Source organism: Papio anubis, chromosome 13, assembly GCF_008728515.1.
Source record: "Papio anubis isolate 15944 chromosome 13, Panubis1.0, whole genome shotgun sequence".
In the NCBI taxonomy this organism is placed as follows: Eukaryota; Metazoa; Chordata; class Mammalia; order Primates; family Cercopithecidae; genus Papio; species Papio anubis.
In genome coordinates, this window is record NC_044988.1 from 7,986,806 (window position 1) to 7,995,151 (window position 8,346).

The 8,346-nt window shown below is 52.4% G+C and overlaps 1 long non-coding RNA gene across 1 annotated transcript; it reads right to left on the reverse strand.

The window, feature by feature from the left end:
• Positions 1-1,045: 1,045 nt before the first annotated feature.
• On the reverse strand, positions 1,046-7,969 carry LOC103878493. The gene is made up of 4 exons (XR_004177802.1): positions 6,131-7,969; positions 4,485-4,707; positions 2,883-3,136; positions 1,046-1,614 (listed from the first exon to the last, which is right to left on the reverse strand). It is a non-coding gene; the product is annotated as an uncharacterized LOC103878493 (long non-coding RNA).
• Positions 7,970-8,346: the final 377 nt, after the last annotated feature.

An 8,346-nucleotide genomic window follows, 5' to 3' on the forward strand; every position in this document is an offset into this window, starting at 1 on the left:
ACGTGTTGAGAGGCTCTCTGAACTGTACACCATGTTCTTGGCCACCTGACAAGGGGAGAAATAGGACAAAGAAAGTTGTGTGATGAGGCAGGGGATCTTCACACGCACAGGGCAAGACGGGGCTGGGATGGGGGACTGAGCTGATCCCCGGAGGGGAGGAGGGAGTGTCACACCCTCCAGATCCTGCGTACCATCCTCAGCCTGCTGGGATGGCCTCCTCCCCTCTGGAGCTCACCTATCCTGCACCACTTTCTGGGCACATCCATGCTCGGAGCAGGGGGAAAGGAGCAGATTCTCTGGCCCTTATGATACCTGAGCTGGTCCTAAGCAGCCAGTTTGGACCTGCACAAGCCTGATTGACTTCAGGATGTAGCCAGACCACAGATGGTGGCCTTCCTTCTTCTCTGTATGTCCTTTCTTATGCATGTAGATCTGAAGCCCTTTGCAGTAATTTTTAAAGGGGAAAAAATAATTTTTTAAAAAATGGCATGGAGCAGCCAAGCGCGGTGGCTCACGCCTGTAATCTCAGCATTTTGGGAGGCCAAGGTGGGCAGATCACAAGGTCAGGAGATCGAGACCATCCTGGCTAACATGGTGAAACCCCATCTCTACTAAAAATACAAAAAATTAGCCAGGCATGGTGGTGGCGGGCATCTGTAGTCCCAGCTACTCGGGAGGCTGAGGCAGGAGAATGGCGTGAACCCGGGAGGTGGAGCTTGCAGTGAGCCGAGATCGCCCCACTGCACTCCAGCCTGGGCGACAGAGCCAGACTCCATCTCACAAACACACACAAAAAAAAGAAGAAAAAAAAAAGGCCATGGAGCGATGGGCAAGTCAGTCTGAGAAGCTGAGAAGGTGTGGAGTGGGGAGGAGAGACTGGGGAGGGCCCTGCCGAGGGTGAGGCACCCCGAGAAGGAGAGGGAGGCCCTTGTGAGTGAAACCCATGTGTGCGGGGACACGGCAGAGCTGGGAGGGGCAGGGGGCAGGGCTCACCCATTTTATTTATTTACTTCCTTATTTAGTCTTTTTTAAACTTTACTTTTTCATAAAACGTTTTTAACTTTTTTCTTTCTTTCTTTCTTTTTTTTTTTTCTTAAGAGCTAGTTTCCCTCCATGTTGCCCCTCCTGGCCTCAGGCGATCCTCCCACCTCTGCCTCCCGAGTAGCTCCTCTTACAAGCACTTGCCACCGCACTTGACTGACTGAGTCTTTAGGCCCCGGGAGCTGTTGTCCCCGCAGTCCTGTGGACTCGTACGGATGATGAAGTAGCCAGCTGGAAGGCTTCAGGATAAGGACTGAGCATACGCCTGCCCTTCTGTCACCAAAGGCAGGTGTGGTAGGGGCCCACAGGATGCCTTAAACTTCAGCTCCGCAGATGGCAGGGGTGCGCATGGATGCCCTCGTGAGCTGCCAGAGCTGCCTTCCCCTGCCCTCAGCACCCTTGGGCGCTGCACAGCTGGCACTCTGGGGGGTCTGCCGAGCAGTAAGGAGGAATCCGACTTTTGAATAAAGAGGGAAAGGCCAGCTGGCTGCAGTTCCTAAACGCGCACCGAGGGCTTCTCCGACAGAGGCAGGAGACCTCCACAGTGTAACTCACATGGCTGCTGACTGCTTCCTGACAGAAAAAGAGTAGAAGAAAAAAAATTAAAGTGAAGAAAAAAAGGACAGAGCAAGAGATCAGTGCGGAAGCTGTCGAGCAGTTTTTCTGTCTGTTCGCAGTTTCTAAGAAGAAGCAGAATTGCAGGGCACACACAGGACTTCTCGGTTGCCGTGGGCACAGACGCTCAGCAGGAGCAGGTGAGGAGCTGGCCAGGCCTCGGGGAGCCGCTGCCTGGACGCCCGGGGAGATGGTCTGCCCATGTCCCTCCGGACACAGTGACAGGCCACACTCTAGGAGGCCCCCATCTAGATGTTCCTCAGACTTCAACCCCAGAGTAAACCCAAACAAGGCCGGGGTTGAAGGAGGTCACGTCCTAACAGAAACTTGGCAGTCAGCTGTCAGGGAGCATTTGGCCATGCGAACCAGACTCACGGATTTACACAACAAACAGGACATGCCCAAGCCTGGTTGTTTAGATTGCTCCTGCGTTTAAGTTTTAATTGTAGAATTCAGGCCTCCTCCCTGGATGCCCTGAACACAGCCCAGCCTGGGCTGGCTCGCACTGCGGGAGCAGATCCTATCACCTTCCTCAGGCTGGGCCTTTGTTAACACTGGCTTTGTAAGCAGCCTGCTTCAGCATCCAAGAGGCGCTCAAGGGTCTGCCCAGAGCAGGAGGATGTGCAGTAGGGCTGCTGCTCGCCCAGCCCCATCGCCCAGACCTCTCCATCAGGTGCTTCCCAGAGTGAAGTGGAGTGTTCCTGAGAGACCTGGGCAGGAGGAGGCAGGACTAGTTAGGGCCTGTGTCCCTGTGTGTGGACAGAGGGCTGGGCCACGCCTGTCTTTTGTGCACTTTGTTCACTAATAACTGCTTGCCAAGCATCTGAGACTGCAGGAGACGTGCGTGTGAGAGGCATAGTCCTGGCTCTCTTCATGTTTGCAGCCGGGTAGAGAGAAGCCCAGTGCCAGGCCGGAGATGTCATATTCAGAGAAATGGTGACGGCGGCCGTGGAAAGTCCAGAGGAGGCCATGCTGAAGGGAGCCATCCCCTGTGTGGATGAGATCCTCCCAAACTGGGCACCTCCGGGCAGCTTTCAACCCAATCAGTAGAGTTTATTTCCAGTTCAGTGGGGTGCCCCAGTTAATCCAGTTTGGGAAGAATCTCCTTGTGTTTAGGAAGGGCTGTGCTCATACCTTGAAAGGGGGATTGGACCTCACAAGCTTTCATGAGGGTGTGGGGGCTCCAGGTCCCCCAAAATTCTCCAGACACTTGCTTAATTTACTACCTTAAGGAGCTTCTGAGCAGCACTCGGAGAACTGAGGAGGATTCTCCCATTTCACAGATGGAAACGGAGGCTGGGACCGTCCAAGGGTGGCCCAGGTCACAGGTGAGCTGGGAGAGACAAGATCCTCGGGGCCCATGCTCAGCTCAGCACTGCCCTGAGGAGTCAGGAAGGGGCTCCAGAGAGCACACTGGCAGGTCCTCAGCCCGACCCATGATGCCACATCCATGACAGTCAGACCTGTCGACAGTGATGAACTGGAGAAGAAATAACCTTTTTTACTTGTCTACTTTATGCCTGAGGCTTTATGTGCATTAACTTATTCAATGATCACACCATCCCCATGAGATGGGTAAGGTTAACCTTGGGAAACTGAGCTTTCTAGGAGTAAGTAACCTGCTGTCATCACATGGAAAATGACAAACAAGAGAGGGAAACTCAGTCCTCCCTGGGCCCACGGTCCACCCTCCACACTCATGCTGCCTCATGGTGCTCAGAGAAATCTGGCAGGGTTTGGGGTGGCGAGAGGGAGGCCTGGCATCCCTCCAAGGACTTTGAGACTCTCAAGTGCAGGTTCCCAGACCTGCAGCATCAGGACAGAAATCCAAGACTCCAGTGTGAGCCCACAGCCCTCCAGGTGAGAAGAGCTGGGAGAGACAGCCCAGCCCAGCAGGTGGAAGCCCTGTGGGGACAGTCCATTCCCTGGGGAGTGCAGAGCACTGTTGACAGGTTGACCTGGCCAGAGCAGGCCCCACACAAGCTGCATCCCCCTTCTGCCTCCTGCAACCTCTCTCTGGGCTGTGGATAGAGTCAGGTGGGTCTGGGACCCACCGTAGGAGCAAGTGCAGGCAGGCTGGGTTAGCACAGGTGGGCAGGAGAAACAGAACCAGGGCCTGTCTCAGGCCTGGCCACTGGGGTGGGCTCCGAGACACTCTGCCCAGGCAAGGAGGGACAGTCACCAGGCACCTGGCCCCAACTGGGGGACATCTGATCACCTCTGCTCTGTACAGTACACAGAGTAGAATGTGGGACAGATAATTCCAGGGAGCTGCCCTTTCTAATTAGGTGGTGAAGTCAGCATGAACTTCAAACAAGGCAAAAATAGGATCCTAAAAATAGCCCTGGGGGAACTGTGAGGGGAGCTGGAGGTGCTGCTTGGAAAGTTCCGGCGCCTGGGCAGGACAGTTCCCACGTGGCCTCCAAAGCAAGGGGAAGCCTCAGCTGACCCCAGCAGACCTCCAGATGCAGCGAGAGCCCGGAAACTCAGGGTGTGGGGCGGGTCATGTGATGGGAAAATTGCTCAGGGCTTCAGGGGTACGAGCCTGCACACTTGTGGCCCAGGGAGTCTTTCTCACGGTGCCATCTGCTTGATGGCTCTTTAAATATTGCACTGGGTTGCACACATGCTCCCGTATGCATGGGCTTGCTGCTGCAGGTAGAAGTGTATGTGTTTATCATTGTTTAGCAGGGATGTGGTGGCTCGCCAGGCCTTCCAGACACTCCCTACGCAGAGTGCGGTCCCTGCACCAAAGCGATGGCAGCACCCAAGAGCTGGTTAAAACCACAGGCTCCAGCCTGCCCCAGACCCTCTGAGTCAATACTCACATTTCCACAGGGTCCAGGGGTGACTTGGTGTCCAGGAAAGTGTGAGAAGCCGGCTGCAGGTGTTCAGAGGTATGCCCCAAAGCACAGGGGTGGGGCTGAGGGTCTCATGGGGTTTTCCTGGGGGTCCAGGCCCCAGCACACAGAGGCTGCTGTAGGCAGGGGGTCGGGGATAGGGACCTGAGGTGAGGCTGTTGGCTGAGCAAGGCCTGGAAGCTGGCCAACCCTGTAATGAGAATGCTCAGAGTCTGGTCCAGGCGCTGGCCCAGGGCTCCTGTTGGCAAGCAGGCAGGTGCCTAGTAGTGCGGGGATGCCTGCCAGGGCTGTCTGGGACCCCTGATGTCACTGTAACACACAGAGGCACTCCTGAGTTCCCAGCTCCTGCACACTGAGAGAGTCCCAGCTCCACCGGACCTTCCGAAACACTTAGCAAAGCTCCTACTACACCACAGGACAGGCCCCCACAGGGAGTGAGATGGGTAGCCTCCTTCACTCAAGGGCTCCCAGGCCTGCCGGGGGACAGATGCCTTGGTGTTGTCAGTATTGCAGTCACCCTTTCCAGCACAAGCATCATCCTATAAAATTCCCACCAAGCCTTTGTCTCCTTGCAGTCAGCTCCTCCCTTGCTGATTTGCCCATTCTTTTCTTGCAACGTACTTTCCTACTTTCTCTAATAAATCAGCCTTTCTCTACCTACAACTGTCCTGGTAAATTCCTTTTACTGCCCATGCAACACTGACCCCAGACAGTTGCTACTCATGATATAAGCCACAATTTGTTTATGCTACAGCATCTTTGTGCATATTTTTGGCAGATATATGCACTTATTTCCCTTGAGTATATTTCAAGAAGTGGGGTTGCTGGGTCATGGAGGTGTTTGATGATCCTTAGTGGACACTGCCTAACAGCTTTGCCCCAAGGAGTGCTCAGTCACTGGGGCCCTAACCAATCAAGAACACTAGGGGCGGTACTTTGATGGTCAGTTGGCTCTGGTGGACAATGCAGACATCCTCCTCTGTTGTCCAAGCCTTCATGGGGACAGCTGTGGGCCCAGTCTGGTAAGCCTGGGGTCCAACCTCTTAAAGCCCCATGAGCCAATGACTCTCTGAAACCCTGCCACCTCCCAGGACGCCTTGACTGTAAGTCCCTGTAACCCATGAGACCCTAAAGGTAACCCTTCCATCCTGAGCTCTCTCCTTGTCCCCAATTCACCCCCAACCAGAGATGTCTCTCTATTCTACCCTGCTCCCTCAGGGCGAAGCCACGTACCTCCTAAGGGAGTTTAGAATCGTGCAGATAAAGCTTAGAACAGGGCTGTTGTTGGGCTCAGTAACACAAACCCCAGTGAAATGAAAAAGTGCAAAGGCCTGGCTTCTGTGTGGTGGCGTGTTGTGTTGCAGTGTGTTGTGTTGCAGTGTGTGTTTTCTTCTGTTGTGCTGGGCTGTACCATATTGTACTGCATTGTGTTGTATTGTGTCATACTGCATTGCATTGTGCTGTATTATATTGTGCTGTATTACGTTGTGTTGTGTTATATCTTTAATGAGAAAAGACATGAGAAAAAAAATTCAACTTAACATATGCACAAACCACCCTGGCACATCATCACCTCTTGAGTATTCTTAGTGGCCCATCAGAAGTAGATTTACCTGGTTCCGAGAAGACCAAGAAAGGCTCCCCAAGGGTCTGGCTTGGGGGTCTTCAACCAGAAGGACTTATGCACATCACCTCCATCCACTAGAAGCCACCCAGCAGCGGTCTTCACATCTGGAGACACTTGGAAATCACCCTGAAAATTTAAACAAAGTGACATCCAGGTCCCAGCCCAGAGGCTCAAATTATTGTGTAGTAAGGGCCCGGAACCACCGCCTTCCCTCATCTCTCTCATCTGTTCGCCATCTTCTGTAAGCCGCACATGGTTGGTGCAGTCACAAACGGAACCTTGTGTGGATGCATTCAATAGAACGCCGTCCCTCCACCGGGTATGAAAGAGCCGTCACCAGGCTTGCAGCTGCCCGAGGCCTTAAGGAATCAATGCTTAATCCCTCAACATCAGCCCAGCATTCACCTCATTCGCCTTCCAGGCCCCATAAGTCCACTAAGGGGCCCTCTTTTTGGCCACAGCAACCTGTAGCAGAGGACCATTCACAGGGAAAAGGTAATTAAAAGGTGGCCCGCCCCTCAGCCATTCTTCCAAGGAAAGATAGCTTATTGTTTTCTCTGGTCGTGCACAGCTTTTCGGGGTGACTCTGAGCCAGGTGGTAGAGACCCACGTTGAGCACCCACACAGCGCTGCACTGGGGACTTTCAGAAGCGTGTGCTCAGGAAAGTGGGCACAGGAGTCCTCACGGAGCAAGTTCTACAGCCGCAAGAGCACCCAAGCCTACTGTGCGGGCGGGGATGCACGCACTGCTGTTCACCTCCCTCTGCGTTTCCTAAGGGCCTGTGTACTGATTTCCTTTCCGTAGAACATATATCCCAAGGAGATAGACACACCAAGCACACAATCACATATCATGTGAGATGTTCTCAGCATCATTTCTTTGGTCTCCCTAAAGTAAATACATTAGTAGCCTCTGGTGTACTTTCCACTGTGAGAGCAAATAGTCGAGTAAATACAGCATCTGCCTTAAAGGCACAGGTACAGGAAAGAGGCTGGAGCATCCCTGGACACAGTTTCCTGCCAAGCCTCAGCCATTTGTCACTGAGGTTCCAGTTCTGAAACAAACAAAGTGGGCTAGGACTTGAATGTAAAATCGCCAGGACATGGTGTGGTCTTTAAGGGCATTTGAAGAGCTGTTTTCTCCTTTGTCTTGATGTTTTTGTGCATGTTGGACCGTGCCTCCATTCACAGAAAACACAGCACAAAGGCAGCAGAGTCTCTGGGGCTGGACTGTCACCTACAGAAAGGTACAGGATTGGCTCCAGAGGGCAAGGCAGGGAGCGGGAAGGGTGACCCAGGCTGGCTCCCACCGGTCCCTTCCTACGAAGCAGGGGTAGGATCTGCTTAGAAAAAACCATCTAGCCAATGTTCTTGAGCATCCATGGGACACACAGCAGGGAATTTGGTGCCATGACCCATGTTCTCTATCTCTTCAAAATAAATTGAAGGCAAAGGAAAACCTATTTATTTACTGTTTTTTAATCATCTGAAGGATTATAAAGCTTGCTTCAAAAAAATGTGCCTGCTTACTTAGTATAATCTAACTTTCAATGAATACTTTCAACCTGCAATTCCTGGGCTAGCTACCTACTTAACAGGGCTAGAGAAGAAGGGATGGAGAAGGGGCCAGTTTTTAAAATCTTATGTGTGCAGCTCAGAAGTCTTTGGACCAAATGTCACAGAGAGTACTGGACGTTACATGACTGGTAGAGAAGGTTATTCTGAAATGCAATTATCAAAAGAAATGTGAGGGCAGGAGCAGTGGCTCACGCCTGTAACCCCAACATTTTGGGAGGCTGAGGTGGGCAGATCACCTGATGTCAGGAGTTCAAGACCAGCCTGGCCAACATGGTGAAACCATGTCTCTACTAAAAAGACAAAAATTAGCCAGGCATGGTGGTGCATGCCTGCAATCCCAGCTACTTGGGAGGCTGAGGCAGAAGAATCGCTTGAACCCAGGAGGTGGAAGTTGCAGTGAGCCAAGATTGCACCACTGCACTCCAGCCTGGGCAACAAAGCGAGACTCTGTCTCAAAAAAGAAAGAAAGAAAGAAAGAAAGAAAGAAAGAAAGAAAGAAAGAAAGAGAGAGAGAGAGAGAGAGAGAGAGAGAGAGAGAGAGAGAGAAAGAGAAAGAGAGAGAGAAGAAAAGAAAAGGAAAAAGAAAAGAAAAGAAAAGAGAAACACCTTTTTAAATAGCTTAAT